This window comes from Rhinoderma darwinii, chromosome 1 (genome assembly GCF_050947455.1).
Source record: "Rhinoderma darwinii isolate aRhiDar2 chromosome 1, aRhiDar2.hap1, whole genome shotgun sequence".
NCBI classification, from domain to species: Eukaryota; Metazoa; Chordata; class Amphibia; order Anura; family Rhinodermatidae; genus Rhinoderma; species Rhinoderma darwinii.
In genome coordinates, this window is record NC_134687.1 from 382,535,553 (window position 1) to 382,549,883 (window position 14,331).

Consider the following 14,331-nt stretch of genomic DNA (forward strand, 5'->3'; position numbering starts at 1 on the left):
CTCCAGAACTAGCTGCGAATTTATTGGTTGATTTAAGACAAATCAAACTTTAAGACAGTTTGGAAATCACAACTGAATGAATTGATGCTATTTATCGGTTTTTAGTGGATTGGAGAGAAACAGTCATGTCAATCGGTAGATTGACAGAAAAATCAAATTGGTTTTTAGTAGATTGGAGAGAAACAGAGTGTCCATCATGCAGTCATGAAAAATGTTATATGTTTTACATTAAGGTTTTAGAAACATGCTACAGAAACATAGAAACAAATCAAACTTTTAGACAGTTTGGAAATCACATCAGAATGAATTGTTTTACATTAAGGTTTTAGAAACATGCTACAGAAACATAGAAACAAATCAAACTTTTAGACAGTTTGGAAATCACATCAGAATGAATTGATGTTTTTGGGGACTGAATGAGTGAAGTATATGGAAACAGTGCAAATATCTTCCTTTATGAACAAAATTGACACATACCAGAGGCAATTTTTTTCCAAAATTTTTCATGCAAAACCGAACATGCATAATTTCCTGTTTATAAAAAAATAAAAGATGTAACGTTGGACATAAACAATGTATTGAATGAAGCAATGATGTCTGAATATTCTCAGTTTGGTCCAAGCAATTATCCTAAAGGTAATGACATGTTGGAATTGTCTGTGATGAAGTAAATACCTTAGGAAAAACTCTAGGCACTGCCTATAAAGGCCCCAGTGAGAATTGAACTCACGACCCCTGGTTTACAAGACCAGTGCTCTAACCACTGAGCTATGAAGCCGACATATTGACTAACGCAACGACGTGGGTTTTATTCGAAATCACCCAAGTCGTATCCTTCCATTAGCCTATAGATGGTCTTACAAAGGAGAGGCATGACCAAATAAAACCATAACTCCAGAACTAGCTGCGAATTTATTGGTTGATTTAAGACAAATCAAACTTTAAGACAGTTTGGAAATCACAACTGAATGAATTGATGCTATTTATCGGTTTTTAGTGGATTGGAGAGAAACAGTCATGTCAATCGGTAGATTGACAGAAAAATCAAATTGGTTTTTAGTAGATTGGAGAGAAACAGAGTGTCCATCATGCAGTCATGAAAAATGTTATATGTTTTACATTAAGGTTTTAGAAACATGCTACAGAAACATAGAAACAAATCAAACTTTTAGACAGTTTGGAAATCACATCAGAATGAATTGTTTTACATTAAGGTTTTAGAAACATGCTACAGAAACATAGAAACAAATCAAACTTTTAGACAGTTTGGAAATCACATCAGAATGAATTGATGTTTTTGGGGACTGAATGAGTGAAGTATATGGAAACAGTGCAAATATCTTCCTTTATGAACAAAATTGACACATACCAGAGGCAATTTTTTTCCAAAATTTTTCATGCAAAACCGAACATGCATAATTTCCTGTTTATAAAAAAATAAAAGATGTAACGTTGGACATAAACAATGTATTGAATGAAGCAATGATGTCTGAATATTCTCAGTTTGGTCCAAGCAATTATCTTAAAGGTAATGACATGTTGGAATTGTCTGTGATGAAGTAAATACCTTAGGAAAAACTCTAGGCACTGCCTATAAAGGCCCCAGTGAGAATTGAACTCACGACCCCTGGTTTACAAGACCAGTGCTCTAACCACTGAGCTATGAAGCCGACATATTGACTAACGCAACGACGTGGGTTTTATTCGAAATCACCCAAGTCGTATCCTTCCATTAGCCTATAGATGGTCTTACAAAGGAGAGGCATGACCAAATAAAACCATAACTCCAGAACTAGCTGCGAATTTATTGGTTGATTTAAGACAAATCAAACTTTAAGACAGTTTGGAAATCACAACTGAATGAATTGATGCTATTTATCGGTTTTTAGTGGATTGGAGAGAAACAGTCATGTCAATCGGTAGATTGACAGAAAAATCAAATTGGTTTTTAGTAGATTGGAGAGAAACAGAGTGTCCATCATGCAGTCATGAAAAATGTTATATGTTTTACATTAAGGTTTTAGAAACATGCTACAGAAACATAGAAACAAATCAAACTTTTAGACAGTTTGGAAATCACATCAGAATGAATTGATGTTTTTGGGGACTGAATGAGTGAAGTATATGGAAACAGTACAAATATCTTCCTTTATGAACAAAATTGACACGGCCAGAGGCAATTTTTTTCCAAAACTTTTCATGCAAAACCGAACATGCATAATTTCCTGTTTATAAAAAAATAAAAGAGGTAACGTTGGACATAAAGAATGTATTGAATGAAGCAATGATGTCTGAATATTCTCAGTTTGGTCCAAGAATTGAACTCACAACCCCTGGTTTACAAGACCAGTGCTCTAACCACTGAGCTATGAAGCCGACATATTGACTAACGCAACGACGTGGGTTTTATTCGAAATCACCCAAGTCGTATCCTTCCATTAGCCTATAGATGGTCTTACAAAGGAGAGGCATGACCAAATAAAACCATAACTCCAGAACTAGCTGCGAATTTATTGGTTGATTTTAGACAAATCAAACTTTAAGACAGTTTGGAAATCACAACTGAATGAATTGATGCTATTTATCGGTTTTTAGTGGATTGGAGAGAAACAGTCATGTCAATCGGTAGATTGACAGAAAAATCAAATTGGTTTTTAGTAGATTGGAGAGAAACAGAGTGTCCATCATGCAGTCATGAAAAATGTTATATGTTTTACATTAAGGTTTTAGAAACATGCTACAGAAACATAGAAACAAATCAAACTTTTAGACAGTTTGGAAATCACATCAGAATGAATTGATGTTTTTGGGGACTGAATGAGTGAAGTATATGGAAACAGTGCAAATATCTTCCTTTATGAACAAAATTGACACATACCAGAGGCAATTTTTTTCCAAAATTTTTCATGCAAAACCGAACATGCATAATTTCCTGTTTATAAAAAAATAAAAGATGTAACGTTGGACATAAACAATGTATTGAATGAAGCAATGATGTCTGAATATTCTCAGTTTGGTCCAAGCAATAATCTTAAAGGTAATGACATATTGGAATTGTCTGTGATGAAGTAAATACCTTAGCAAATACTCTAGGCACTGCCTATAAAGGCCCCAGTGAGAATTGAACTCAGGACCCCTGGTTTATACGACCAGTGCTCTAACCACTGAGCTATGAAGCAAACATATTGACTAACGCAACGACATGGGTTTTATTCGAAATCACCCAAGTCGTATCCTTCCATTAGCCTATAGATGGTCTTACAAAGGAGAGGCATGACCAAATAAAACCATAACTCCAGAACTAGCTGCGAATTTATTGGTTGATTTAAGACAAATCAAACTTTAAGACAGTTTGGAAATCACAACTGAATGAATTGATGCTATTTATCGGTTTTTAGTGGATTGGAGAGAAACAGTCATGTCAATCGGTAGATTGACAGAAAAATCAAATTGGTTTTTAGTAGATTGGAGAGAAACAGAGTGTCCATCATGCAGTCATGAAAAATGTTATATGTTTTACATTAAGGTTTTAGAAACATGCTACAGAAACATAGAAACAAATCAAACTTTTAGACAGTTTGGAAATCACATCAGAATGAATTGTTTTACATTAAGGTTTTAGAAACATGCTACAGAAACATAGAAACAAATCAAACTTTTAGACAGTTTGGAAATCACATCAGAATGAATTGATGTTTTTGGGGACTGAATGAGTGAAGTATATGGAAACAGTGCAAATATCTTCCTTTATGAACAAAATTGACACATACCAGAGGCAATTTTTTTCCAAAATTTTTCATGCAAAACCGAACATGCATAATTTCCTGTTTATAAAAAAATAAAAGATGTAACGTTGGACATAAACAATGTATTGAATGAAGCAATGATGTCTGAATATTCTCAGTTTGGTCCAAGCAATTATCCTAAAGGTAATGACATGTTGGAATTGTCTGTGATGAAGTAAATACCTTAGGAAAAACTCTAGGCACTGCCTATAAAGGCCCCAGTGAGAATTGAACTCACGACCCCTGGTTTACAAGACCAGTGCTCTAACCACTGAGCTATGAAGCCGACATATTGACTAACGCAACGACGTGGGTTTTATTCGAAATCACCCAAGTCGTATCCTTCCATTAGCCTATAGATGGTCTTACAAAGGAGAGGCATGACCAAATAAAACCATAACTCCAGAACTAGCTGCGAATTTATTGGTTGATTTAAGACAAATCAAACTTTAAGACAGTTTGGAAATCACAACTGAATGAATTGATGCTATTTATCGGTTTTTAGTGGATTGGAGAGAAACAGTCATGTCAATCGGTAGATTGACAGAAAAATCAAATTGGTTTTTAGTAGATTGGAGAGAAACAGAGTGTCCATCATGCAGTCATGAAAAATGTTATATGTTTTACATTAAGGTTTTAGAAACATGCTACAGAAACATAGAAACAAATCAAACTTTTAGACAGTTTGGAAATCACATCAGAATGAATTGTTTTACATTAAGGTTTTAGAAACATGCTACAGAAACATAGAAACAAATCAAACTTTTAGACAGTTTGGAAATCACATCAGAATGAATTGATGTTTTTGGGGACTGAATGAGTGAAGTATATGGAAACAGTGCAAATATCTTCCTTTATGAACAAAATTGACACATACCAGAGGCAATTTTTTTCCAAAATTTTTCATGCAAAACCGAACATGCATAATTTCCTGTTTATAAAAAAATAAAAGATGTAACGTTGGACATAAACAATGTATTGAATGAAGCAATGATGTCTGAATATTCTCAGTTTGGTCCAAGCAATTATCTTAAAGGTAATGACATGTTGGAATTGTCTGTGATGAAGTAAATACCTTAGGAAAAACTCTAGGCACTGCCTATAAAGGCCCCAGTGAGAATTGAACTCACGACCCCTGGTTTACAAGACCAGTGCTCTAACCACTGAGCTATGAAGCCGACATATTGACTAACGCAACGACGTGGGTTTTATTCGAAATCACCCAAGTCGTATCCTTCCATTAGCCTATAGATGGTCTTACAAAGGAGAGGCATGACCAAATAAAACCATAACTCCAGAACTAGCTGCGAATTTATTGGTTGATTTAAGACAAATCAAACTTTAAGACAGTTTGGAAATCACAACTGAATGAATTGATGCTATTTATCGGTTTTTAGTGGATTGGAGAGAAACAGTCATGTCAATCGGTAGATTGACAGAAAAATCAAATTGGTTTTTAGTAGATTGGAGAGAAACAGAGTGTCCATCATGCAGTCATGAAAAATGTTATATGTTTTACATTAAGGTTTTAGAAACATGCTACAGAAACATAGAAACAAATCAAACTTTTAGACAGTTTGGAAATCACATCAGAATGAATTGATGTTTTTGGGGACTGAATGAGTGAAGTATATGGAAACAGTACAAATATCTTCCTTTATGAACAAAATTGACACGGCCAGAGGCAATTTTTTTCCAAAACTTTTCATGCAAAACCGAACATGCATAATTTCCTGTTTATAAAAAAATAAAAGAGGTAACGTTGGACATAAAGAATGTATTGAATGAAGCAATGATGTCTGAATATTCTCAGTTTGGTCCAAGCAATAATCTTAAAGGTAATGACATATTGGAATTGTCTGTGATGAAGTAAATACCTTAGCAAATACTCTAGGCACTGCCTATAAAGGCCCCAGTGAGAATTGAACTCAGGACCCCTGGTTTATACGACCAGTGCTCTAACCACTGAGCTATGAAGCAAACATATTGACTAACGCAACGACGTGGGTTTTATTCGAAATCACCCAAGTCGTATCCTTCCATTAGCCTATAGATGGTCTTACAAAGGAGAGGCATGACCAAATAAAACCATAACTCCAGAACTAGCTGCGAATTTATTGGTTGATTTAAGACAAATCAAACTTTAAGACAGTTTGGAAATCACAACTGAATGAATTGATGCTATTTATCGGTTTTTAGTGGATTGGAGAGAAACAGTCATGTCAATCGGTAGATTGACAGAAAAATCAAATTGGTTTTTAGTAGATTGGAGAGAAACAGAGTGTCCATCATGCAGTCATGAAAAATGTTATATGTTTTACATTAAGGTTTTAGAAACATGCTACAGAAACATAGAAACAAATCAAACTTTTAGACAGTTTGGAAATCACATCAGAATGAATTGTTTTACATTAAGGTTTTAGAAACATGCTACAGAAACATAGAAACAAATCAAACTTTTAGACAGTTTGGAAATCACATCAGAATGAATTGATGTTTTTGGGGACTGAATGAGTGAAGTATATGGAAACAGTGCAAATATCTTCCTTTATGAACAAAATTGACACATACCAGAGGCAATTTTTTTCCAAAATTTTTCATGCAAAACCGAACATGCATAATTTCCTGTTTATAAAAAAATAAAAGATGTAACGTTGGACATAAACAATGTATTGAATGAAGCAATGATGTCTGAATATTCTCAGTTTGGTCCAAGCAATTATCTTAAAGGTAATGACATGTTGGAATTGTCTGTGATGAAGTAAATACCTTAGGAAAAACTCTAGGCACTGCCTATAAAGGCCCCAGTGAGAATTGAACTCACGACCCCTGGTTTACAAGACCAGTGCTCTAACCACTGAGCTATGAAGCCGACATATTGACTAACGCAACGACGTGGGTTTTATTCGAAATCACCCAAGTCGTATCCTTCCATTAGCCTATAGATGGTCTTACAAAGGAGAGGCATGACCAAATAAAACCATAACTCCAGAACTAGCTGCGAATTTATTGGTTGATTTAAGACAAATCAAACTTTAAGACAGTTTGGAAATCACAACTGAATGAATTGATGCTATTTATCGGTTTTTAGTGGATTGGAGAGAAACAGTCATGTCAATCGGTAGATTGACAGAAAAATCAAATTGGTTTTTAGTAGATTGGAGAGAAACAGAGTGTCCATCATGCAGTCATGAAAAATGTTATATGTTTTACATTAAGGTTTTAGAAACATGCTACAGAAACATAGAAACAAATCAAACTTTTAGACAGTTTGGAAATCACATCAGAATGAATTGATGTTTTTGGGGACTGAATGAGTGAAGTATATGGAAACAGTACAAATATCTTCCTTTATGAACAAAATTGACACGGCCAGAGGCAATTTTTTTCCAAAACTTTTCATGCAAAACCGAACATGCATAATTTCCTGTTTATAAAAAAATAAAAGAGGTAACGTTGGACATAAAGAATGTATTGAATGAAGCAATGATGTCTGAATATTCTCAGTTTGGTCCAAGCAATAATCTTAAAGGTAATGACATATTGGAATTGTCTGTGATGAAGTAAATACCTTAGCAAATACTCTAGGCACTGCCTATAAAGGCCCCAGTGAGAATTGAACTCAGGACCCCTGGTTTATACGACCAGTGCTCTAACCACTGAGCTATGAAGCAAACATATTGACTAACGCAACGACATGGGTTTTATTCGAAATCACCCAAGTCGTATCCTTCCATTAGCCTATAGATGGTCTTACAAAGGAGAGGCATGACCAAATAAAACCATAACTCCAGAACTAGCTGCGAATTTATTGGTTGATTTAAGACAAATCAAACTTTAAGACAGTTTGGAAATCACAACTGAATGAATTGATGCTATTTATCGGTTTTTAGTGGATTGGAGAGAAACAGTCATGTCAATCGGTAGATTGACAGAAAAATCAAATTGGTTTTTAGTAGATTGGAGAGAAACAGAGTGTCCATCATGCAGTCATGAAAAATGTTATATGTTTTACATTAAGGTTTTAGAAACATGCTACAGAAACATAGAAACAAATCAAACTTTTAGACAGTTTGGAAATCACATCAGAATGAATTGTTTTACATTAAGGTTTTAGAAACATGCTACAGAAACATAGAAACAAATCAAACTTTTAGACAGTTTGGAAATCACATCAGAATGAATTGATGTTTTTGGGGACTGAATGAGTGAAGTATATGGAAACAGTGCAAATATCTTCCTTTATGAACAAAATTGACACATACCAGAGGCAATTTTTTTCCAAAATTTTTCATGCAAAACCGAACATGCATAATTTCCTGTTTATAAAAAAATAAAAGATGTAACGTTGGACATAAACAATGTATTGAATGAAGCAATGATGTCTGAATATTCTCAGTTTGGTCCAAGCAATTATCTTAAAGGTAATGACATGTTGGAATTGTCTGTGATGAAGTAAATACCTTAGGAAAAACTCTAGGCACTGCCTATAAAGGCCCCAGTGAGAATTGAACTCACGACCCCTGGTTTACAAGACCAGAGTGTCAGAGTGTCCATCATGCAGTCATGAAAAATGTTATATGTTTTACATTAAGGTTTTAGAAACATGCTACAGAAACATAGAAACAAATCAAACTTTTAGACAGTTTGGAAATCACATCAGAATGAATTGTTTTACATTAAGGTTTTAGAAACATGCTACAGAAACATAGAAACAAATCAAACTTTTAGACAGTTTGGAAATCACATCAGAATGAATTGATGTTTTTGGGGACTGAATGAGTGAAGTATATGGAAACAGTGCAAATATCTTCCTTTATGAACAAAATTGACACATACCAGAGGCAATTTTTTTCCAAAATTTTTCATGCAAAACCGAACATGCATAATTTCCTGTTTATAAAAAAATAAAAGATGTAACGTTGGACATAAACAATGTATTGAATGAAGCAATGATGTCTGAATATTCTCAGTTTGGTCCAAGCAATTATCTTAAAGATATTGACATGTTGGAATTGTCTGTGATGAAGTAAATACCTTAGGAAATACTCTAGGCACTGCCTATAAAGGCCCCAGTGAGAATTGAACTCATGACCCCTGGTTTACAAGACCAGTGCTCTAACCACTGAGCTATGAAGCCGACATATTGACTAACGCAACGACGTGGGTTTTATTCGAAATCACCCAAGTCGTATCCTTCCATTAGCCTATAGATGGTCTTACAAAGGAGAGGCATGACCAAATAAAACCATAACTCCAGAACTAGCTGCGAATTTATTGGTTGATTTAAGACAAATCAAACTTTAAGACAGTTTGGAAATCACAACTGAATGAATTGATGCTATTTATCGGTTTTTAGTGGATTGGAGAGAAACAGTCATGTCAATCGGTAGATTGACAGAAAAATCAAATTGGTTTTTAGTAGATTGGAGAGAAACAGAGTGTCCATCATGCAGTCATGAAAAATGTTATATGTTTTACATTAAGGTTTTAGAAACATGCTACAGAAACATAGAAACAAATCAAACTTTTAGACAGTTTGGAAATCACATCAGAATGAATTGATGTTTTTGGGGACTGAATGAGTGAAGTATATGGAAACAGTACAAATATCTTCCTTTATGAACAAAATTGACACGGCCAGAGGCAATTTTTTTCCAAAACTTTTCATGCAAAACCGAACATGCATAATTTCCTGTTTATAAAAAAATAAAAGAGGTAACGTTGGACATAAAGAATGTATTGAATGAAGCAATGATGTCTGAATATTCTCAGTTTGGTCCAAGCAATAATCTTAAAGGTAATGACATATTGGAATTGTCTGTGATGAAGTAAATACCTTAGCAAATACTCTAGGCACTGCCTATAAAGGCCCCAGTGAGAATTGAACTCAGGACCCCTGGTTTATACGACCAGTGCTCTAACCACTGAGCTATGAAGCAAACATATTGACTAACGCAACGACATGGGTTTTATTCGAAATCACCCAAGTCGTATCCTTCCATTAGCCTATAGATGGTCTTACAAAGGAGAGGCATGACCAAATAAAACCATAACTCCAGAACTAGCTGCGAATTTATTGGTTGATTTAAGACAAATCAAACTTTAAGACAGTTTGGAAATCACAACTGAATGAATTGATGCTATTTATCGGTTTTTAGTGGATTGGAGAGAAACAGTCATGTCAATCGGTAGATTGACAGAAAAATCAAATTGGTTTTTAGTAGATTGGAGAGAAACAGAGTGTCCATCATGCAGTCATGAAAAATGTTATATGTTTTACATTAAGGTTTTAGAAACATGCTACAGAAACATAGAAACAAATCAAACTTTTAGACAGTTTGGAAATCACATCAGAATGAATTGTTTTACATTAAGGTTTTAGAAACATGCTACAGAAACATAGAAACAAATCAAACTTTTAGACAGTTTGGAAATCACATCAGAATGAATTGATGTTTTTGGGGACTGAATGAGTGAAGTATATGGAAACAGTGCAAATATCTTCCTTTATGAACAAAATTGACACATACCAGAGGCAATTTTTTTCCAAAATTTTTCATGCAAAACCGAACATGCATAATTTCCTGTTTATAAAAAAATAAAAGATGTAACGTTGGACATAAACAATGTATTGAATGAAGCAATGATGTCTGAATATTCTCAGTTTGGTCCAAGCAATTATCTTAAAGGTAATGACATGTTGGAATTGTCTGTGATGAAGTAAATACCTTAGGAAAAACTCTAGGCACTGCCTATAAAGGCCCCAGTGAGAATTGAACTCACGACCCCTGGTTTACAAGACCAGAGTGTCAGAGTGTCCATCATGCAGTCATGAAAAATGTTATATGTTTTACATTAAGGTTTTAGAAACATGCTACAGAAACATAGAAACAAATCAAACTTTTAGACAGTTTGGAAATCACATCAGAATGAATTGTTTTACATTAAGGTTTTAGAAACATGCTACAGAAACATAGAAACAAATCAAACTTTTAGACAGTTTGGAAATCACATCAGAATGAATTGATGTTTTTGGGGACTGAATGAGTGAAGTATATGGAAACAGTGCAAATATCTTCCTTTATGAACAAAATTGACACATACCAGAGGCAATTTTTTTCCAAAATTTTTCATGCAAAACCGAACATGCATAATTTCCTGTTTATAAAAAAATAAAAGATGTAACGTTGGACATAAACAATGTATTGAATGAAGCAATGATGTCTGAATATTCTCAGTTTGGTCCAAGCAATTATCTTAAAGGTAATGACATGTTGGAATTGTCTGTGATGAAGTAAATACCTTAGGAAAAACTCTAGGCACTGCCTATAAAGGCCCCAGTGAGAATTGAACTCACGACCCCTGGTTTACAAGACCAGAGTGTCAGAGTGTCCATCATGCAGTCATGAAAAATGTTATATGTTTTACATTAAGGTTTTAGAAACATGCTACAGAAACATAGAAACAAATCAAACTTTTAGACAGTTTGGAAATCACATCAGAATGAATTGTTTTACATTAAGGTTTTAGAAACATGCTACAGAAACATAGAAACAAATCAAACTTTTAGACAGTTTGGAAATCACATCAGAATGAATTGATGTTTTTGGGGACTGAATGAGTGAAGTATATGGAAACAGTGCAAATATCTTCCTTTATGAACAAAATTGACACATACCAGAGGCAATTTTTTTCCAAAATTTTTCATGCAAAACCGAACATGCATAATTTCCTGTTTATAAAAAAATAAAAGATGTAACGTTGGACATAAACAATGTATTGAATGAAGCAATGATGTCTGAATATTCTCAGTTTGGTCCAAGCAATTATCTTAAAGGTAATGACATGTTGGAATTGTCTGTGATGAAGTAAATACCTTAGGAAAAACTCTAGGCACTGCCTATAAAGGCCCCAGTGAGAATTGAACTCACGACCCCTGGTTTACAAGACCAGTGCTCTAACCACTGAGCTATGAAGCCGACATATTGACTAACGCAACGACGTGGGTTTTATTCGAAATCACCCAAGTCGTATCCTTCCATTAGCCTATAGATGGTCTTACAAAGGAGAGGCATGACCAAATAAAACCATAACTCCAGAACTAGCTGCGAATTTATTGGTTGATTTAAGACAAATCAAACTTTAAGACAGTTTGGAAATCACAACTGAATGAATTGATGCTATTTATCGGTTTTTAGTGGATTGGAGAGAAACAGTCATGTCAATCGGTAGATTGACAGAAAAATCAAATTGGTTTTTAGTAGATTGGAGAGAAACAGAGTGTCCATCATGCAGTCATGAAAAATGTTATATGTTTTACATTAAGGTTTTAGAAACATGCTACAGAAACATAGAAACAAATCAAACTTTTAGACAGTTTGGAAATCACATCAGAATGAATTGTTTTACATTAAGGTTTTAGAAACATGCTACAGAAACATAGAAACAAATCAAACTTTTAGACAGTTTGGAAATCACATCAGAATGAATTGATGTTTTTGGGGACTGAATGAGTGAAGTATATGGAAACAGTGCAAATATCTTCCTTTATGAACAAAATTGACACATACCAGAGGCAATTTTTTTCCAAAATTTTTCATGCAAAACCGAACATGTATAATTTCCTGTTTATAAAAAAATAAAAGATGTAACGTTGGACATAAACAATGTATTGAATGAAGCAATGATGTCTGAATATTCTCAGTTTGGTCCAAGCAATTATCTTAAAGGTAATGACATGTTGGAATTGTCTGTGATGAAGTAAATACCTTAGGAAAAACTCTAGGCACTGCCTATAAAGGCCCCAGTGAGAATTGAACTCACGACCCCTGGTTTACAAGACCAGAGTGTCAGAGTGTCCATCATGCAGTCATGAAAAATGTTATATGTTTTACATTAAGGTTTTAGAAACATGCTACAGAAACATAGAAACAAATCAAACTTTTAGACAGTTTGGAAATCACATCAGAATGAATTGTTTTACATTAAGGTTTTAGAAACATGCTACAGAAACATAGAAACAAATCAAACTTTTAGACAGTTTGGAAATCACATCAGAATGAATTGATGTTTTTGGGGACTGAATGAGTGAAGTATATGGAAACAGTGCAAATATCTTCCTTTATGAACAAAATTGACACATACCAGAGGCAATTTTTTTCCAAAATTTTTCATGCAAAACCGAACATGCATAATTTCCTGTTTATAAAAAAATAAAAGATGTAACGTTGGACATAAACAATGTATTGAATGAAGCAATGATGTCTGAATATTCTCAGTTTGGTCCAAGCAATTATCTTAAAGGTAATGACATGTTGGAATTGTCTGTGATGAAGTAAATACCTTAGGAAAAACTCTAGGCACTGCCTATAAAGGCCCCAGTGAGAATTGAACTCACGACCCCTGGTTTACAAGACCAGTGCTCTAACCACTGAGCTATGAAGCCGACATATTGACTAACGCAACGACGTGGGTTTTATTCGAAATCACCCAAGTCGTATCCTTCCATTAGCCTATAGATGGTCTTACAAAGGAGAGGCATGACCAAATAAAACCATAACTCCAGAACTAGCTGCGAATTTATTGGTTGATTTAAGACAAATCAAACTTTAAGACAGTTTGGAAATCACAACTGAATGAATTGATGCTATTTATCGGTTTTTAGTGGATTGGAGAGAAACAGTCATGTCAATCGGTAGATTGACAGAAAAATCAAATTGGTTTTTAGTAGATTGGAGAGAAACAGAGTGTCCATCATGCAGTCATGAAAAATGTTATATGTTTTACATTAAGGTTTTAGAAACATGCTACAGAAACATAGAAACAAATCAAACTTTTAGACAGTTTGGAAATCACATCAGAATGAATTGTTTTACATTAAGGTTTTAGAAACATGCTACAGAAACATAGAAACAAATCAAACTTTTAGACAGTTTGGAAATCACATCAGAATGAATTGATGTTTTTGGGGACTGAATGAGTGAAGTATATGGAAACAGTGCAAATATCTTCCTTTATGAAAAAAATTGACACGGCCAGAGGCAATTTTTTTCCAAAATTTTTCATGCAAAACCGAACATGCATAATTTCCTGTTTATAAAAAAATAAAAGAGGTAACGTTGGACATAAACAATGTATTGAATGAAGCAATGATGTCTGAAGATTCTCAGTTTGGTCCAAGCAATTATCTTAAAGGTAATGACATGTTGGAATTGTCTGTGATGAAGTAAATACCTTAGGAAATACTCTAGGCGCTGCCTATAAAGGCCCCAGTGAGAATTGTACTCACGACCCCTGGTTTACAAGACCGGTGCTCTAACCACTGAGCTATGAAGCCGACATATTGACTAACGCAACGACTTGGGTTTTATTCGAAATCACCCAAGTCGCATCCTTCCATTAGCCTATAGATGGTCTTACAAAGGAGAGGCATGACCAAATAAAACCATAACTCCAGAACTAGCTGCGAATTTATTGGTTGATTTAAGACAAATCAAACTTTAAGACAGTTTGGAAATCACAACTGAATGAATTGATGCTATTT

The 14,331-nt window shown here is 34.3% G+C and overlaps 13 non-coding genes across 13 annotated transcripts; all 13 read right to left on the minus strand.

Moving 5' to 3' along the window:
* Positions 1-705: 705 nt before the first annotated feature.
* TRNAT-UGU (transfer RNA threonine (anticodon UGU)) lies at positions 706-778 on the minus strand. The gene has a single exon. It is a non-coding gene; the product is annotated as a tRNA-Thr (tRNA).
* An 819-nt stretch (positions 779-1,597) lies between these two features.
* TRNAT-UGU (transfer RNA threonine (anticodon UGU)) lies at positions 1,598-1,670 on the minus strand. The gene has a single exon. It is a non-coding gene; the product is annotated as a tRNA-Thr (tRNA).
* Positions 1,671-3,106: 1,436 nt separating this feature from the next.
* Positions 3,107-3,179, minus strand: TRNAI-UAU (transfer RNA isoleucine (anticodon UAU)). The gene has a single exon. It is a non-coding gene; the product is annotated as a tRNA-Ile (tRNA).
* An 819-nt stretch (positions 3,180-3,998) lies between these two features.
* TRNAT-UGU (transfer RNA threonine (anticodon UGU)) lies at positions 3,999-4,071 on the minus strand. The gene has a single exon. It is a non-coding gene; the product is annotated as a tRNA-Thr (tRNA).
* An 819-nt stretch (positions 4,072-4,890) lies between these two features.
* Positions 4,891-4,963, minus strand: TRNAT-UGU (transfer RNA threonine (anticodon UGU)). The gene has a single exon. It is a non-coding gene; the product is annotated as a tRNA-Thr (tRNA).
* A 729-nt stretch (positions 4,964-5,692) lies between these two features.
* Positions 5,693-5,765, minus strand: TRNAI-UAU (transfer RNA isoleucine (anticodon UAU)). Its single transcript has one exon. It is a non-coding gene; the product is annotated as a tRNA-Ile (tRNA).
* An 819-nt stretch (positions 5,766-6,584) lies between these two features.
* On the minus strand, positions 6,585-6,657 carry TRNAT-UGU (transfer RNA threonine (anticodon UGU)). Its single transcript has one exon. It is a non-coding gene; the product is annotated as a tRNA-Thr (tRNA).
* Positions 6,658-7,386: 729 nt separating this feature from the next.
* On the minus strand, positions 7,387-7,459 carry TRNAI-UAU (transfer RNA isoleucine (anticodon UAU)). Its single transcript has one exon. It is a non-coding gene; the product is annotated as a tRNA-Ile (tRNA).
* Positions 7,460-8,852: 1,393 nt separating this feature from the next.
* TRNAT-UGU (transfer RNA threonine (anticodon UGU)) lies at positions 8,853-8,925 on the minus strand. The gene has a single exon. It is a non-coding gene; the product is annotated as a tRNA-Thr (tRNA).
* A 729-nt stretch (positions 8,926-9,654) lies between these two features.
* Positions 9,655-9,727, minus strand: TRNAI-UAU (transfer RNA isoleucine (anticodon UAU)). Its single transcript has one exon. It is a non-coding gene; the product is annotated as a tRNA-Ile (tRNA).
* A 1,967-nt stretch (positions 9,728-11,694) lies between these two features.
* Positions 11,695-11,767, minus strand: TRNAT-UGU (transfer RNA threonine (anticodon UGU)). The gene has a single exon. It is a non-coding gene; the product is annotated as a tRNA-Thr (tRNA).
* A 1,393-nt stretch (positions 11,768-13,160) lies between these two features.
* TRNAT-UGU (transfer RNA threonine (anticodon UGU)) lies at positions 13,161-13,233 on the minus strand. Its single transcript has one exon. It is a non-coding gene; the product is annotated as a tRNA-Thr (tRNA).
* An 818-nt stretch (positions 13,234-14,051) lies between these two features.
* Positions 14,052-14,124, minus strand: TRNAT-UGU (transfer RNA threonine (anticodon UGU)). The gene has a single exon. It is a non-coding gene; the product is annotated as a tRNA-Thr (tRNA).
* Positions 14,125-14,331: the final 207 nt, after the last annotated feature.